At 42.4% G+C, this 19,276-nt stretch overlaps 1 pseudogene; it reads right to left on the minus strand.

The window, feature by feature from the left end:
• Positions 1 to 2,054: 2,054 nt before the first annotated feature.
• LOC106612404 (matrix metalloproteinase-23-like) lies at positions 2,055 to 9,652 on the minus strand (annotated as a pseudogene).
• Between the last annotated feature and the right edge of the window lie 9,624 nt (positions 9,653 to 19,276).

The raw sequence follows: 19,276 nt of genomic DNA on the forward strand, positions 1-19,276 counted from the left end.
CAGCTCGTGACTGCTTCCATTGTGTTTTTGCTGGTCACCTTGACCAAAATGTATGCATTCCAGTGGCAGGCTTATGAGAATGAGGGCCAACACAGCACCGTCCTGTTTTTAAATGTCCTCATTGTTTCTCTGCCCTTTAATCGGCAAAGGAAATGTCTGTCTTGTCATATGAACTGTCAACCTGTTGACTACTATCAGTTATAACAGGACTAAAATAAATATGTACAAAGAAGAATATTCAATTTTGAAGTAAAATCACTTATATACTGTCTGTTTGGCAATGTGTTGTTGCATATTTCTAAAGTGGTGTTTGTGCATATACAGTTCTGGCAACCATTCCTTGTTACACAGGAGGGAAAATATATACCAAACAATTTAACATGGTAGAAAAACAGGCAATAGTATTCACTTCAATTGCACAGTTTTTACATGTTGCCTTAAATATAAAAATGAAAAACATTGGCATTTTTCACTGATCTGCACATCCTACACCACATTTTAAGTGAGACAAAATCTAGAAAGTTCTAAAATGAACTTCTGCTTGAATGCATACGTATCCACCCCCTTTGCAACAATATTTGTTTACAATATTTCAGAATAAATACCCATCTTTGTAAGGTCCTTCAGTTAATCGATTTCAAGCAAAGAGTTAACCTCAAAGCTACCCTGGAGCTTTCAGAACATCTCATTAATACATTTGTAGGCAGGTACAGATAGGGGAGGGTCCTTTTAAGCATGGTCAAGTTAATAATTAAGCTGTGAATGATTTATCACATCACCCAGGCTCAGAAGAAGATAATGCAATGTCACGGTGAGACCATGGTGATTGTAAAATAGTTTCTTGGTTCGGATGGGGGGGAAAGATCAACAGTGCAGTCACTCCAATACTAGCAGGGTCAAAAGAAAAATGGTGCAAAGGCCACGTAAAACATATTCAGTCTGTTGAATGCCTGACACTGGATAAGCCGTTGACATTTCACCAAGACAATAACCCAAAATAAGACCAATGCTGCACTGGAGTGACTTGCCAAGATGTTCAATGTCTCTGAAACCCTGTTTTTACACAGTTCTAACATTTGTCCTGATCTAGTGCTGAAGATCCATGTTACAGTACTATTTACATTTAAAGGTAACTTCCGATTGAGTTGGTGGAGACTTTTTCAAAAAGTGGGTAAAACTGCTGTTAAAGGTGCTTCCACCAAGTATTGATTCTGGGGTACGAATAAATACCTTTTTTGAAAGGTTGTTGTGAATAAATCCCAATGTAATGTTTTTTTCCCCCTCTAAATGCAAGGCAAGTAATAGAAAACAGGGGAGAGAATACTTTCCATAAGCACTGTACACACAGTGATAGCTGCATCATATTTACACCCTTTATCTCAAAACAAATTACTATACTGTTAAGTGACACAGGACATAGAAATATCAACTCTGCCCTAGACATTTTAACAAAGTGAGATGTATCAATACAACAACTGCATAAAAATAACAGTCATCATGTTTAAAGGGTGAGCAAAGCTAGTCTTTCCTGACTGGATGTTAAAGTCTGACATTTCATTCATCATCAAGGACAAGGTTGAGTTCTGGGATCTATTCCATTTATGACCTGGATTCAAGAGGGTACTGTCAGAGTACACAGCCTGCTTGAAGTTAGACTCAGCCATATGACGACATCCTTCAAACCGGGGCAACTTCCAGTTTACAGACATCAACAACAGAATTTTGATGTGGTAAGACTGACACTATTGGCTCTAGAATAGAGGGTTGTTTCCATTGGTCAATTATATGTTGATTCCAAGGTTAACCTTAAGTTTTTTTTTTTTTTTATCACACAAAGCTGTATTTTGAAAGCTCACAATCCCTGCGTGAATAAGGTCCAATATGTGGCAGTCTTGGCATATTTAATATTAGTAAGCAGGAAGTCGTCATGCTGTGTATGAGGATGTTGTATTGCTGAGTTCACCTATAATATTGTAATTGTTGCGGTGGGTTCGTCCTCTTTTCCTCCATGCCTCATTCTTTCCTTCCCAGCTCTCATTCTTCCCTCACTCTCTTCATTCAGCTCGGCTGTTCAGGCGGCTGACCCAGGAGTTTGCAGAGACCACATTGCCGCCACGATTGACGTGACAGATATAAGTGCCCTCGTTAAACTCGTTGGCGACGACACGGGAGGTCACGGTCCTTCATGGTGATGTAGCCAGGGATAGAGATCACGAGCTGCTCTCCATCCTTGTACCAACTAGAGCAAGGTCAAAGGTCATACCAGGGAAGAGCACGGGGAGAGAGGAATCAACAATTCAAATGTCATGTATGTCTAACAACCTTTGCCAGAAACATAGTCATAGTAAATAAGAAAAAACGACCTGCATGCTGTTTAAATGCTCCTATAAAAAGACCTGATAAAACGATGGGAGAATCCGACCAGTAATTATGGTATATAGTGGTCCAAGGTTGTCAAGCGGTCTAAGCCCCTGCCTTTGGAGCACATGTATTGTGTACTGCCATTGCGTGTATTGGTTTGAATCCAACACACTGCTCTAGCACCCTCTCTCCTCCTATCTACCTCTATCCTGTCCAATAAACACAAAAAAATACCATTTGTACATTACTGTATTTAGACTATTCTCTCACCTGACTTTGGGAGGCGATCTAGGATTCTTCGTCCCACAGCGGAAGCCCACAACCTTTCCACGAGGAACTATCTTGATCTTGACGTTGGCAGGCGGTGGACTTAGCGTGGTAACGGCCTCAAGAGGCTCTACAGGAAGTGAGTGAAATACCAGGATAGTCATAAGACTTCCCCCACAAGATATTCCTCTATGGCTTTTTCTCAATGAATCTTTCCTCAATTCCTCACATCCTCTTTCCTCACCTCCTTCTCAAAACAAATAGGAGAAGAAGGTATGAGGGAAGAGACCTTGGGCGTTCTCCAATATGGTTGAGAAAGAGGAGAAGAGAGGATGCGAGGAATCGTGTAAAGATTTGAAATATAGTTTATTGGGGATAAAACATATGCCACAGAGGTGTTATCAGTACAGTAGGAGATGGGATGACACAGGACACATCGTTGGGCAAGCTAAAGCCTGAATGTTGGCAACATAGCACGTGGTTAAACATTTTAGTTATCCATTTAACAAATTCTGTCATTCAATGTGCCTTACAAATCCAGGCAGGTCCATAATTACACATCTGATTTGGAGACATAATCAATGGTAATTCATAGGAAAGACACCTACCAGGCAGCCAGTTTGTGTTAAAACGTCCAAAATCAGGCTAGATCCACATTTAACTATCAAGTCCTGATCCATTTGCTGGCTTAAGACAGTCCTAAAAGCATTCCATTAATCGGATCTCATGTAGATAGTGTATATGGAGATTGCAACTTTAAATTCCAACTGGTGAACTGCGGTGTAGTTAAAGTCATGTCCAATCAAGAGTGGACAATATGACTGTCTGACCATAGCAGAGATCACATCGTCGGGCACAGTGTTTCTTCATGAAGCTCTTCCTCCTTTCGCAGAATCCAAGGCGAGCCCATGGATCACACACGCGCTTCTTGTCCATGCATCCTGGAATACAACACATATATAGACATTTGTGGTATTAATGCTTTCTTAGTGTTATGTCTCATACCTGTGTAATAAAACTGTAATTACTCGTGTAGCAATAACATTGTATTAACATGTTACATAGTACTGTAGTAATTGTATTGCTATCGTGTTGTAATTGCATAATGAGTTGAGCGTGAATTTGAACAGAGAATGTTAATACAAATGTTTAGACAATATTAAAACAATGTTAGAAATTACATCATTACAATAAATGTATACAAAAAAAATAGAAAGTCTTGATTTATCATCATAAACAAACAAAACAAACATGTTTGATCTGTGTGTTCCTTTACCATAGAGGCGCTGGATTCCCAGATGTCGTCCTGAGCAATGTTCCTCTGGCCCGTGTAGGTGGCATTGGGGTGCATCAGGGCCTGGGGGTCACGGGAGTGCCACAGCCCCAGGGCGTGCCCAATCTCATGAGCCGCCACCTGTACCAGGTCATTCAACCACACACCTGGGGAAGGGAACAGACCCAATTAGGCACGTGCACAAATTATATCAAAGAACAAGGGGGATTGGGATCCCTGGATAGAATACATAGTCATGTGATCAGTCTTGTGTATATGGTGTGTGATTTGAGATAACATGTAGATTCTAGAATGGTGTGTTGGTATATACAGGTAACTGCCAAAATAAAGGAAACATTTGAGTAAATGAGGGATCAAAGTATATTGAAAGCAGGTGCTTCTACACAGGTGTAGTTTTCAGAGTTAATTAAGAAAGTAATGCTTAAGGTTATGCATATAAATGCTCAGTTAACCATTATTTTGGATACCATGGCTAGAACAAGATATCTCAGTGACTTTAAAAGAGGGGTCTCAAAGGAGCTTAGGGGATTTAAAGTGTGTGTGTGTGCACGCGCATCTCACAGTCACCAGATTTCAACCCATTTGAAAACTTATGGGAGATTCTGTAGCGGCGGCTGACAGCCAACATCAACAAAATTACGGAATTTCTTGTGGAACAATGTTGCTGCATCCCTCCAATAGAGTTCCAGACACTTGTAGAATCTATGCCAGAGGCGTCACGCCCCCTCATATTTGTCCTGTTAAAAAAAATATATATATATATACACTACCGTTCAAAGGTTTGGTGTCACTTAGAAATTCCCTTGTTTTCCATGAAAACATACATGAAATTAGTTGCGAAATGAATAGGAAATCTAGTCAAGACATTGACAATGTTATAAATAATAATTGTGTCCTTTAAAATTTGCTTTCGTCAAAGAATCCTCCATTTGCAGCAATTACAGCCTTGCAGACCTTTGGCATTCTAGTGGACAGTTTGTTGAGGTAATCTGAAGAGATTTCACCCCATGCTTCCTGAGGCACCTCCCACAAGTTGGATTGGCTTGATGGGCACTTCTTACATACCATACGGTCAAGCTGCTCCCACAACAGCTCAATAGGGTTGAGATCCGGTGACAGTACTGGCCACTCCATTATAGACAGAATACCAGCTGACTGCTTCTTCCCTAAACAGTTCTTGCATAGATTGGAGCTGTACTTTGGGTCATTGTCCTGTTGTAGAAGGAAATTGGTTCCAATTAAGCGCCATCCACAGGGTATGGCATGGCGTTGCAAAATGGAGTGATAGCCTTCCTTCTTCAAGATCCCTTTTACCCTGTACAAATCTCCAACTGTACCACCCCCAAAGCACCCCCCAGACCATCACATTGCCTCCACCATGCTTGACAGATGGCGTCAAGCACTTCTCTAGCATCTTTACATTTTTTTCTGCGACTCACGAATGTTCTTTGTGATCCGAACACCTCAAACTTAGATTCGTCTGTCCATAACACTTATTTACAATCTTCCAGTGTTTTGCCCATCCTAATCTTTTATTTTTATTGGCCAGTCTGAGATATGGCTTTTTTTTTGCAACTCTGCCTAGAATGCCAGCATCCCGGAGTCGCCTCTTCACTGTTGACGTGGAGACTGATGTTTTGCGGGTACTATTTAATGATGCTCCCAGTTGAGGACTTGAGGCATCTGTTTCTCAAACTAGACACTCTAATGTACACTCTAATGTCCTCTTGCTCAGTTGTGCACCGGAGCCTCCCACTCTTTTTATTCTGGTTGGAGCCAGTTTGTGCTGTTGTGTGAAGGGAGGCTATTCCATGCAATTTCTCGTATGAAATAGCCTTCATTTCTCAGAACAAGAATAGCCTGACGAGTTTCATAAAAAAGGTATTTGTTTCTGGCCATTTTGAGCCTGTAATCGAACCCACAAATGCTGATGCTCCAGATACTCAACTAGTCTAAAGAAGGCCAGTTTTATTGCTTCTTTAAATCAGAAAAGTTTTCAGCTGTGCTAACGTAATTGCAAAAGGATTTTCTAATGATCAATTAGCCTTTTTAAAATGATCAACTTGGATTAGCTAACACAACGTGCCATTGGAACACAGGAGTGATGGTTGCAGTTAATAGGCCTCTGTCATTTACAACATTAACAATGTCTACACTTTATTTTTGATAAATTTCATGTTATTTTAATGGACAATTTATTTTGCTTTTCTTTCAAAAACATGGACATTTCTAAGTGACCCCAAACTTTTGAACGGTAGTAGTGTGTGTGTGTGTGTGTGTGTGTGTGTGTGTGTGTGTGTGTGTGTGTGTGTGTGTGTGTGTATATATATATATACACACACACACACAGTTGAAGTCAGAAGTTTACACACACCTTAGCCAAATACATTTAAACTCAGTATTTAACAATTCCTGACATTTAAAACTTCTTATGGGCAGGTGGGACGGTAGCGTCCCACCTGGCCAACATCCGGTGAAATTGCAGAGCGCGAAATTCAAATGACTGTACTATAAATATTTAACTTTCAAAATATCACAAGTGTAATACATCAAAATAAAGCTTAACCTCTTGTTAATCCAGCCGCTGTGTCAGATTTCAAAAAGGCTTTACAGCGAAAGCAAACCATGCAATTATCTGAGGACAGCGCCCCGCATACAAACACATGAAAAACATATTATAACCAGGCAGGTGCGACACGAAAGTCAGAAATTGCGATATAAAAAATACCTTACCTTTGATGATCTTCTTCTGTTGGCACTCCAAAAGGTCCCAGTTACATCACACATGGTCCTTTTGTTCGATAATGTCCTTCTTTATATCCATAAAAACTCAGTTTAGCTGGCGCGCTTCAGTCAATAATCCACCCAGTTTCCCTGCATCAAAACGCATACAAATTGAATCCCAAACGTTACTAATACATTTTTCCAAACAAGTCAAACAACGTTTATAATCAAACCTTAGGTACCTTAACCTGTTATGGATAGGGGGCAGTATTTTCACGGCCGAAAAAAAAACGTACCCGATTGAATCTGATTATTACTACTGCCCAGAAACTAGAATATGCATATAATTATTAGCTTTGGATGGAAAACACTCCAAAGTTTCTAAAACTGTTTGAATGGTGTCTGTGAGTGTAACAGAACTCAAATGGCAGGCCAAAACCTGAGAAGATCCTGTACAGGAAGTAGCCTGTCTGACCATTTCTTGGCCTTCTTTGTCATCTCTATCCAAAACAAAGGATCTCTGCTGTAACGTGACACTTTCTAAGGCTCCCATAGGCTCTCAGAAGGCGCCAGAACGTTGAATGATGACTCTGCAGTTACTGGCTGAAAAACAGTAGCGCATTTGGTAAGTGGTCGATCTGAGAACAATGACACGGGTGCGCGCGTGCACGTGAAGAGTCCATTTTAGATTTTGAGTCTTTGAACGGAAAGGACGTCTCCCGGTCAGAATATTATCGCTTTTTTACGAGAAAAATCGCATAAAAATTTATTTTAAACAGCGTTTGACATGCTTCGAAGTACGGTAATGGAATATTTCGACATTTGTTGTTGAAGTAGAAGTCCTGGGAGTGCATTCTGACGAAGAACAGCAAAGGTAATCCAATTTTTCTTATAGTAAATCTGAGTTTGGTGAGTACCAAACTTGGTGGGTGTCAAATTAGCTAGCCCGTGATGGCGAGCTATCTACTCAGAATATTGCAAAATGTGCTTTCACCGAAAAGCTATTTTAAAATCGGACACCGCGATTGCATAAAGGAGTTCTGTATCTATAATTCTTAAAATAATTGTTATGTTTTTTGTGAACGTTTATCGTGAGTAATTTAGTAAATTCACCGGAAGTGTTCGGTGGGAATGCTAGTTCTGAACGTCACATGCTAATGTAAAAAGCTGGTTTTTGATATAAATATGTACTTGATTGAACAAAACATGCATGTATTGTATAACATAATGTCCTAGGAGTGTCATCTGATGAAGATCATCAAAGGTTAGTGCTGCATTTAGCTGTGGTTTTGGTTTTTGTGACATTATATGCTAGCTTGAAAAATGGGTGTCTGATTATTTCTGGCTGGGTACTCTGCTGATATAATCTAATGTTTTGCTTTCGTTGTAAAGCCTTTTTGAAATCGGACAGTGTGGTTAGATAAAGGAGAGTCTTGTCTTTAAAATTGTGTAAAATTGTCATATGTTTGAAAAATTGAAGTTTTCGGATTTTCGAGGAGTTTGTATTTCGGAACGTCTAGATGTAAGAAGTTAGGTACTCGATTTGATAAAATAGTATGTCATCTCATTTAATCATACTAGAGACACAACAGGGTATTAAAGACTTAACAAATATTGAGATACTCACACACACCCTTATCTTAAGGTCTCACCCATAGTGATACAATGTGGTTCTAATGAATTATGTGGTCTCACCGATGATAATGTCAGCACTCTTGTTGGGGTTTTTTATTTTGGCGAAGTAGAGAGGGGACACGTCGCTCCACTTAGAGAACGCAATGTTGATGGCCTGACGGGTGTCATCTTTGTTCAGCGTGTTGGGAAACTTCACGATCCTGACAGATGTGAACGGACACGCAGACAAACAGACAAACATAGACAGACAGACATACAGATGTAAACAGAAAGACAGACAGGAAAGTGACAGACAATGCGACTAACTTGGATTCCCAAAAACACAGCGCTGTTCCCTTTCAGTCAGTCACTCAGTATAACATTATGGGGAGTCAATGACCAACTATATTCACCTGAAAAAACTGAAATCGCCCAATGGGCGATGGATGCCAAGCCAACCCCCAGAAGTCCTGCCTTCCTGACTATAATACCGGGGCTCACATCCATTTCCTCAATTCTTCTCTCTTCAGCCCGCCTGAAGGAAGACCGTGTAATGCAAATGACAAACTTTTCAAGCACACGAAGACTATGAGATTCAACTCTGTCGCTGATGCGCTAGAGGCGACCTGCGATTCCCCTTATTCTGCCAGGCTGGTGCTACCAGGTTATGGTGAGTACATGAATGTACAGTATGGAGGAGGCGGGGCTCATTTGGACACCACCGATGGATGGAAAGCTGCCGAGTTACTTAGCTCCAGAGGCTAATCAGTGATTCTGAATAAACAGTCCCGGTTCTAGGCGGAACAGTTGGACAAAGTATACCAGGCTGAGGGTGTGGTTCTTGAAAGGGACAGGCGGCAGTATTTGGATGAGCCAGTTTCGCCAACAAGGTTGTTTGGCTCTGCTATGGAGTCCTTATAGGCCTGTTTCGAGAAGAAACAAAAACAGGACCCAGCTCTACAGGTCCCTTTCCCACGAAAGATCCTTTGTGGGGGCAGCTTTGCAGTTCCAGGAAAGAGTCCAGGCCAGAGGCTGGCATTGAGGTTGGTTTTTGACCGTATTGGTGTTTCTGGGAAGCAGCGGAAGTCTTGGCACAGATGCTGTGCTGGGTCGAAGGAGAGTGGGGCGAAAGCTGATTCTTCCGCGGCGTGGGGGAATGAGCAGACCTCACGACCCTAGCTTGAGGCCGGGGGAGGGGCATGCTCTCGGAGCCCTCCTCCACATTTACTAATGGCAACAGTGCTTTCAAGTGGCTCGGTCAATGGGGGCAAGTTACTGGTTGCCAAAGACCCCAAACCCGGTGTTGGCTGGGTATCAGAATGGCGGTACCACGAAAGCACAGTGTTTCTACCCAAGGTTTCTCTGCGTTCAGGGGTATCGAGAGTACGGCATCGTCCAGATGTGGGCATAATAAACAAAGTTCATTCCCCACATTCAGACACACGGTTGTTAAGGGTGGTGGATATGAAAACAAGTATGAAAGAAAAATTATAAAACACAGTACCAGTCAAAAGTTTGGACACACCTACTCATTCAAGGGTTTTTCTTGATTTTTACTATTTTCTACATTGTAGAAGAATAGTGAAGACATCAATACTATGAAATAACACATATGGAATCATGTAGACAAATCAAAATATATTTTATATTTGAAATTCTTCAAAGTAGCCACCCTTTGCCTTGATGACAGCTTTGCACACTATTGGCATTAATTGGTTTTGCAAGTTCAAAATGCTCACACTTTGCTGGCTATTGCAGTCAGCGCATCCCTGTGATTGGTTCATGTCCATAGATCTGAAGGATACGTACTTTCATGTGGCTATACATCTTCCACACAGAAAGTTCCGGAGGTTTCATTTCGAGGGTGTAGCCTATGAATTTCTGGTCCTGCCTTTTGGACTTTATCTCCCCGCACCTTTTCTATGATGCTGTGCCAGGGGATCAGAGTATTGGCCTATCTGGACGATTAGCTGGTCGTAGTGGAGTCGAGGGTACAGGTGGAGCTCCATATTGCCACACTGGTTTCCCATATTCAGTCTCTGGGGTTCAGAGTGAATCACAGGAAAAGTGGTTTGACTCAGCATGTTCAATTCCTGGACTCAGTTCTGAATCATGCGTTTTGGTCCCAACAAAGTAGGTTCGCATTCCAGCTCTTCTGGTACAGTTCTTTTATGATAGCTATTGTGTCTCTAGGACTTCTGTTGATATGTCTGTTTCAGTGCTGTTGATGAGTCTGTTTTGCGGGTTCTCTGTTGCAGGTGGTTCTCATGGGCCGGGTAATGTCCCGCAGGGTGCTCATGACAGACGCATCCTTTATGAGATGGGGAGTACTGTGTGTGGGCTACTCAAAGAGGGATTTGGTCAACAGCATAAAGGGAGTTGCATATCAATTACCTAGAGCTACTGACTGTTTCGCTGGTGCTGAGACGTTTCCTTCCAATGTTGGAAGGCCAGTATGTGATGGTAAGGTCCGACAAACAGGACGGCGGTGGCGTACATCAACAGTCAGGGGGGGACACGGTCTCGCTCTCTCCTAAACCTGGCCCGTTATTTGCTCGTATGGAGCAGTGCGCATTTCCTGTCACTCAGGGCGATGTATCTTCCTGGATCTATCAACTTGGGTGCGGATCTACTTTCCGGGGGGGGGTCCTATTGCACCCCTCAATGGTTGCCCAGATATGGAACCGGTTCGACAGGGCCTACGTAGATCTTTACGCTTCGTGAGAAAACACATGTTGTCATCTGTTCTTCTCAATGAGGGATCTGGGCACTCCGTTGGGAACAGATGCTTTGGCGCATCAGTGTCCTAGGATCCTGCTCTGTGCATTTCCTCCGGTGGACCTGATTCAGGCCACCATGGAGAGGGTCCGTCAGGAGGGTCAGTTGATGATTCTGGCTGCTTCCTGTTGGCCCAGACAATCCTGGTTCCCGGAGATCATCCGCCTGTTGGGTGGGGACCCGTGTTGGGTTCTGTGTCGTTGGGATCTATTGTCCCAGGTACACGGGAGTTTGGCACCCACAACTGCAGATATGGGATTTGCGGGTTTGGCCTCTGAAAGGTTGAATTTGAAGGCTAGGGGTTTACCATCGAACATGATTACGACTATACAGTCAGTACGTGTGTCCTCTACAAGAGGGTTGTATACATTAGGGATGGTTAAAAGGGTTTCTCCATTTCAGAGCTCTTTGGTAGACATTTTGATGTTCTTGAAGGAGCTTTTTGAGCAGGACCTTTCTTTTTCCACATTGAAGGTTTATATGGCAGCCATCTCTGCGTGTCATGTAGGGATGGACAGCTCCACCCCGGGGACTGATCCTCCGGTGGTGTGGTTCCTAAAAGGCGTGTCGACTCATGACGCCGACCAGGGACCGGGCCAGTGTGAGTCTCCGTTTGAACCATTAGAGTCTGTGGACCTGAAGCTCCTTTCCTACAAGACTGCCCTGCTCGTGGCCTTGGCATCGGCCTAGCATGTTGGAGATCTCCACACACTCCTGTTTGGAGTCCACACCTGCCGATTCCAAAATGATGTAACGTCCTAATGCAGCTTTTGCTCCGAAGGTTATGCCTATGTCTTACAGGTCCCTCACTTTTGACAAGGACAAGGGTTGCCTATAGGTGTGCATGCTCGCTCCACTAGGGGTGTGGCGGCTGCTTGGGCATTGTTCTGGGGCATGATGATTGGTGATATCTGTGCTTCAGCGAGTTAGGGTTCCCGACATACCCTTGTGAGATTTTAACACTTGGATGTAACTTCTCCTAGTGTGGCTCATAGTGTTCTTAAGGTTGGGTCCAGGAGTGGGTGTTGGCAGCGTACAGGTTGCACATTTATCCGGTTGACCACAATTCCCTGTGGTTTGAGCCATGGGCTGCCTTGGGGTGCGGCAGCGCGTAAAGTGTGCATTATCAAGGTTACCACAGTAACCTTGCCGTGATTCATTGACTCTGGTTGATGCTATGCAGCGCGAGTGTGCGCTTTACCATGTCACGACAGGTGTTCTGTTGTTTTGGACTTACGGTTCCTTGTACAAGTTCTGACATTTCAGGCTCATAAGGTAAGTATTGTTCTTGGAACCAGGGGGTCTATGGACTTGGGCTGCAGTGGCAGCGTGTCAAGTTGCAGCAGATTCTGGTTCCCTATATGGGGCTCTGACAGTTCAGGCTTCATGAGGCTCTGACAGTTCAGGCTTCTCGGGTAAGTATTAGGGGAAAAAGTGGCTTCTGTAGACCCTGTTTTGACTGATAGAACGTGTGTATGCTTGGGCTGCCATGCGTCTCCTAGTTTGGTACCCAATGAGCCAGCTTGGGACTTGATTGTATGTCCCCATAGTATGTTATACCAAGTGACCGACTGAAAGGGAATGTATGAAAATAACTACTGTTCAGTTAACCTCTCTAAGGTCAGCGGGACGAAATCGTCCCACCTACGTAACAGCCAGTGGAATCCCATGGCGCGTTATTCAAATACCTTAGAAATGCTTTTACTTCAATTTCTCAAACATATGACTATTTTACACCATTTTAAAGACAAGACTCTCGTTAATCTAACCACACTGTCCGATTTCAAAAAGGCTTTACAACGAAAGCAAAACATTAGATTATGTCAGCAGAGTACCCAGCCAGAAATAATCAGACACCCATTTTTCAAGCTAGCATATAATGTCACAAAAACCCAGAAGACAGCTAAATGCAGCACTAACCTTTGATGATCTTCATCAGATGACACACCTAGGACATTATGTTATACAATACATGCATGTTTTGTTCAATCAAGTTCATATTTATATCAAAAACTAGCTTTTTACATTAGCATGTGACGTTCAGAACTAGCATACCCCCCGCAAACTTCCGGTGAATTTACTAAAAAATTACTAAATTACTCACGATAAACGTTCACAAAAAGCATAACAATTATTTTAAGAATTATAGATACAGAACTCCTCTATTCACTCGATATGTCCGATTTTAAAATAGCTTTTAAAAGCACATTTTGCAATATTCTCAGTAGATAGCCCGGCATCACAGGGCTAGCTATTTAGACACCCAGCAAGTTTAGCACTCACCAAAGTCAGATTTACTATAAGAAAAATGTTATTACCTTTGGTGTTCTTCGTCAGAATGCACTCCCAGGACTTCTACTTCAATAACAAATGTTGGTTTGGTCCCAAATAATCCATCGTTATATCCGAATAGCGGCGTTTTGTTCGTGCGTTCCAGACACTATCCGAAATGGTAAAGAAAGGTCGCGCGCATGGCGCAATTCGTGACAAAAAAATTGTAAATATTCCATTACCGTACTTCGAAGCATGTCAACCGCTGTTTAAAATCAATTTTTATGCCATTTTTCTCGTAAAAAAGCGATAATATTCCGACCGGGAATCTGCATTTAGGTAAACAGACTAAATAAAATAAAGCACAGGGTCGACTCGTGCACGCGCCTAAGCCCATTGTCCTCTGATCGGCCACTTGCCAAATGCGCTAATGAGTTTCAGCCTGGGGCTGCCTCGATATCATTCAGCTTTTTCCCGGGCTCTGAGAGCCTATGGGAGCCGTAGGAAGTGTCACGTTACAGCAAAGATCCTCAGTCTTCAATAAACAGAGACAAGAAGAACAAGATCTTGTCAGAGAGGGCACTTCCTGTAAGGAATCTTCTCAGGTTTTTGCCTGCCATATGAGTTCTGTTATACTCACAGACACCATTCAAACAGTTTTAGAAACTTTAGGGTGTTTTCTATCCAAAGCCAATAATTATATGCATATTCTAGTTACTGGGCAGGAGTAGTAACCAGATTAAATCGGGTACGTTTTTTATCCGGCCGTGTCAATACTGCCCCCTACCCCCAACAGGTTAAGGAGGTAATGAGGTATAACATATTTTGCGCAGGGGATTTGGGCTCACTGAAAAGCATTACTGAATTGAGGAAACTAATGCCCTGGTATTATAGCCAGGAAGGCGCGGCTTCCGAGGGCAGGCTTGGCATCCATTGGCCAGTTGGGCGTGATTTCAGTTTTCAGGGGAATATGAATGGTTGTTGATTTCCCTTCAGGGAACAATAGTTGTATTAATAACTGTACATTATCAATTTTGATTACAGAAATAATATTTGTATATCTGGCCAGTGGGCCATCCCCCAACATTCTCTGAAGCTCTAATTCTCAAAGCAGTACTCAGAAGCCGACCTCCCAGTCTCTTCCATCTCTTTCCCATTGGCGTCTTCCTCTCTCACTCCCTGAATCCCAAGTCAACCCTAGTCACTTCCCCCTCGACACTACATCTGAGAGGATTGGATAGGTGTCAGTAATATGGTGGAACCTTGCCCACTGATAGGTTAGGTGGAATTGCTGCTATATTTCTTATCTACAGTGCCTTAAGAAAGTATTCATACCCCTTAACTTATTCCATATTTTGTTGTGTTACAGCCTGAATTCAAAATGGATTGTATTTTTGTTCTCACTCATCTACACATAATAACAAAGTAAAAACATGTTTTTTGTGCCTATTTAGTGAAAATTAAATACAGATGTATCACATTTACATAAGCATTCACACCCCTGAGTCAATATATGTTAGAATCACCTCTGGCAGCCATTATAGGTGTGAATCTTTCTAGGAAAATCTCTAAGAGCTTTGCACACCTGGGTTGTACAATATTTGCACATTATTATTTTTTTAATTCTTCAAGCTCTGTCAAGTTGGTTGTTGATCATTGTATATTTGGCCTTGTGTGTTAGGTTGTTGTCCTGCTGAAAGGGGAATTTGTCTCCCAGTGTCTGTTGGAAAGCAGACTGAACCAGGTTTCCCTGCTCGGAGTTTGACTGTGCTTAGCTCTATTCCGTTTCTTTTTAGCCTAAAGAACTCCCTCGTCCTTGCCAATGACAAGCATATCCGTAACATGATGCAGCCACCACCATGCTTGAAAAAATGAAGAGTAGTACTCAATGATGTTTTGTATTTGCCCCAAACATAATGCTTTGTATTCATGACATGTAGTTAGTTTATTTGGCACATTTTTTGCAGTTTTACTTTAGTGCCTTATTGCAAACAGGATGCATGTTTTGGAATATTTGTATTCTGTACAGGCTTCCTTCTGTCATATATGTTAGCATTACGGTTTCCTTCCTCTCCGGCAACAGAGTTAGGAAGGACGCCTGTATCTTTGTAGTGACTAGGTGTATTTATACACCAACCTCATTATATTGAAAGGGATATTCAATGTCTGCTTTTTTTATTTTGACCAATCTACCAGTAGGTGCCCTTCTTTGCGGGGCAATGGAAAACCTCCCTGGTCTTTGTGGTTGAATCTGTGTTTGAAATTCGCTGCTTGACTGAGGGACCTTACAGATAATTGTGGGGTACAGAATTGTGGGGTACAGAAATTATGTGTCATTAAATAAATCATGTTAAACACTATTATTGCACACAGAGTGAGTCCATGCAACTTATTATGTGACTTGTTAATCAAATGTTTGCTCCTGAAATGATTTAGGCTTGGCATAAACAAAGGGTTTGAATTAACTCAAGACATTACAGCTTTTCAATTTTAATTCATTTATAACACAATTCTAAAAACATAATTCCACCTTGAAATTATGGGGTATTGTGTGTTACGCCAGAGACCAAAAATCTCAATTTCATTCATTTTAATTTCAGGCTGTAACCACAAAATATGAAAATGTCAAGGGGAGTGAACAATGTTCCCTTTAAACTGCGCATGGGCGTGCAGCTGATCCGGCACTTCCAAGCAGAAGAACCATCAGCCTACGCAGAGAAGGACGAGATTGAACTTCACTTAACTTTCTACAGTTTTTCCCCTTAGTTAACGTTTCCCTTTACTGTGGGAATTGTGATCAAATCAACGCAATATTAGTCACTTTCAACACAACATACTGAAACAAAATGAACTATGCAAGACTTAGTATGCAAAATTAACTATGCAAGAGATTTTGTTGTAAGCAGAACGCATCGGAGTACGATTCAGCACCAATCAGAGCTGCAGATAGACCAGTGACATATATGGATCTGTGCCATTCTCTTTAAACTGGACTGTGTTTACAGCATGAGTGGTCGTGTGTAAATGCTCAGTTATAGATACACTATACAATGCATTCAGAAAGTATTCAGACCCCTTGACTTTTTCCACATTTGTTATGTTATTTTCGCGAAAGTATAAAAAATACAAAACTGAAATAACACATTGACATAAGTATTCTGACCGTTACTCAGTACTTTGTTGAAGCACCTTTGGCAGGGATTACAGCCTCGAGTTTCATTGGGTATGACGCTACAAGCTTGGCACACCTGCATTTGGGGAGTTTCACCCATTCTTCTCTGCAAATCCTCTCAAGCTCTGTCAGGTTGGATGGGGTGCATTGCTGCATAGCTATTTTCAGGTCTCTCTAGAGATGTTCTCTCGGGTTCAAGTCCAGGCTCTGGCTGAGCCACTCAAGGACATTCAGAGACTTGTCCCGAAGCCACTCCTGCGTTGTCTTGGCTATGTTTTTTGGGTTGTTGTCCTGTTGCAAGGTGTACCTTCGCCCCAGTCTGAGGTCCTGGGTGCTCTGGAGTAGATTTTCATCAAGGATCTCTCTGTACTTTGCTCCGTTCATCTATGCCTCAATCCTGACTAGTCTCCCAGGACCTGCTGCTGAAAAACATCCCCACGTCCCCTTCACCCTACGGTGAAGCATGGTGCCAGGTTTCCTCCAGACAAAATAGTTATTGGTTTCATCATTGTTTCTCATGGTCTGAGAGTCTTTAGGGGCCTTTTGGCAAACTTCAAGCGGGCTGTCATGTGCCTTTTACTGAGGAGTGGCTTCCGTCTGGCCACTCTACCATAAAGGCCTGATTTGTGGAGTGCTGCAGAGATGGTTGTCCTTCTGGAAGGTTCTCCCATCTCCACAGAGTAATTCTAAAGCTCTGTCAGAGTGACCATCAGATTCTTGGTCACCTCTCTGACAAAGGCCCTTCTCCTCCGATTGGCTGGGCGGCCAGCTCTAGGAAGAGTCTTGGTGGTTACAAACTTCTTCCATTTAAGAATGATGGTGGCCACTGTGTCTTTGGGGATCTCCAATGATGCAGAAATGTTTTGGTACCCTTCCCAGATCTGTGCCTCTACACAATCCTGTCTCAGGGCTCTACGGACAATTCCTTCAACCTCATGGCTTGGTTTTTGCTCTGACATGCACTGTCAACTATATAGACAGGTCTATGCCTTTCCAAATCATGTCCAATCAATTGAATTTACCACAGGTGGACTCCAATCAAGTTGTAGTAACAGCTCAAGGATGATCAATGGAATCAGGATGCACCTGTTTTTTGGATGGGATGTTAAACGGGTGTCCTGACTCTCTGAGGTCATTAAAGATCCCATTGCACTTATTGTAAGAGTAGGGGTGTTAACCATGGTGTCCTGGATAAATTCCCAATCTGGCCCTCATACCATCATGGCCACCTAATCATCCCCAGCTTACAATTGGCTCATTCATCCCCCTCCTCTCCCCTGAAAGTGTGTGTGTGTGGCACAGTCTGTATGTTGCAGTAGAGAATGGTACAGCGCCTGAAACAAATTAGCAATAGCCTGTGGAACAAGACAGGACTAAAATCACTTCAATGATGACAAAATCTGCAACTGGGAGAGGATTTCAACTCAAAATAGTTTGTTAGAGTTGTTCTTCCACTAGGAGTTAAAAAGGAGTCAAATCATTGCATTTTTCAGGCTTCCTGGCAAAGGGAGCATGTCTGGCCTCTAGGAAAACACATGTGGCACAAGTGCAATAAGGAACCGAATCACAACTTAATCCTACACAGATGTGGAATCCTCCTCTGCTATCATCCCTTGACAGTCCCTCTCCATCTATCCATGCTAAAATATCTGTCACCCACATGTGAACAGAAGCATACTCCTCCAGCCCTCCCCTCCCCACCAACACCACCACCACCACTCCTTCCTTTCTTTTCTTCATTCCCCCCATTTATCCCCCTGTTCTAGGCTATTGTAACACTGATCAATGCATTAGTATAGATGGCTATATATATCACTCATCAAAAAATAAACATGCACAAATATACATTAGGATCAAAACAGAATTGTTTTATAAGTGTAGTCAACTTAAAACACTTATTTCTTCTGTTAAAAACGATACCAAACACAATAAATTAATGCAAACACACCCTAAATAAAAAATATAATATATATAATTACCGTTTTCCTCCTACACGTCCGGAGTCCGCCGACCCCATCCAACCCTACCAACATCAGCACTAGTAGAACAAGTATTGGACGAGTTCTGCGTATCTCGAACACAGCCACGAAGCCCTTGGGCGAACTCATGAACGTCTGCTTCCTGTGCTCCATTGGAACCTGTAGTAGTTTTACAATTGACAGTCAATGGTAGCCTACAATCAATGTTGACAGCACATGGTTCAGCTAAATGGTTCAGCACATGGTTCACCTTATTCAGGTGTTTTCATGCAGAAAGCATGAGTAGGCTATCCTTCCTCTGAACCAGAACACGGTGCGTATCACAACGTGGAAACCAAATTCTGCAGAGAATTGGGGATTTGTGCATGGAGCTCCAAATTATCCCTCACCATCAAACTCATATCATTCAGAATCCTGCGCTTTTCCCCTAGGATAAAAAAAAAGTCTATATACAGTGATTGCAAATGAGGTAAGATAAGGGAGTTAAGGCAATAAATAGGTCACGGTGGCGAAGTAATTACAATATAGCAATTAAACACTGGAATGGTAATTATCAAATAATTATTGAAAGCTAGGCATACATCTAGCCTATCTCAACTCTCCCTGAACCCCATCTAGGTGTGATAGCTCCTCAGCAAATGATGGATCATCCATTGAAGAGGAAGGCTATCATGACTAGCCCACAGTATGCCCCATTCTGGTTAGGCTACAGCAATGTGTCTCATCTGCAATGCTGTGGCTCAGGAACAGGCTTTAGGCTTCACCAGGGATTTGTTCTACCCTAGCTCCCTTCAGTCACCTTCAGAAAGTGCCCAC

The sequence above is a fragment of the Salmo salar genome, chromosome ssa09 (assembly GCF_905237065.1).
Source record: "Salmo salar chromosome ssa09, Ssal_v3.1, whole genome shotgun sequence".
Classification (NCBI taxonomy): domain Eukaryota; kingdom Metazoa; phylum Chordata; class Actinopteri; order Salmoniformes; family Salmonidae; genus Salmo; species Salmo salar.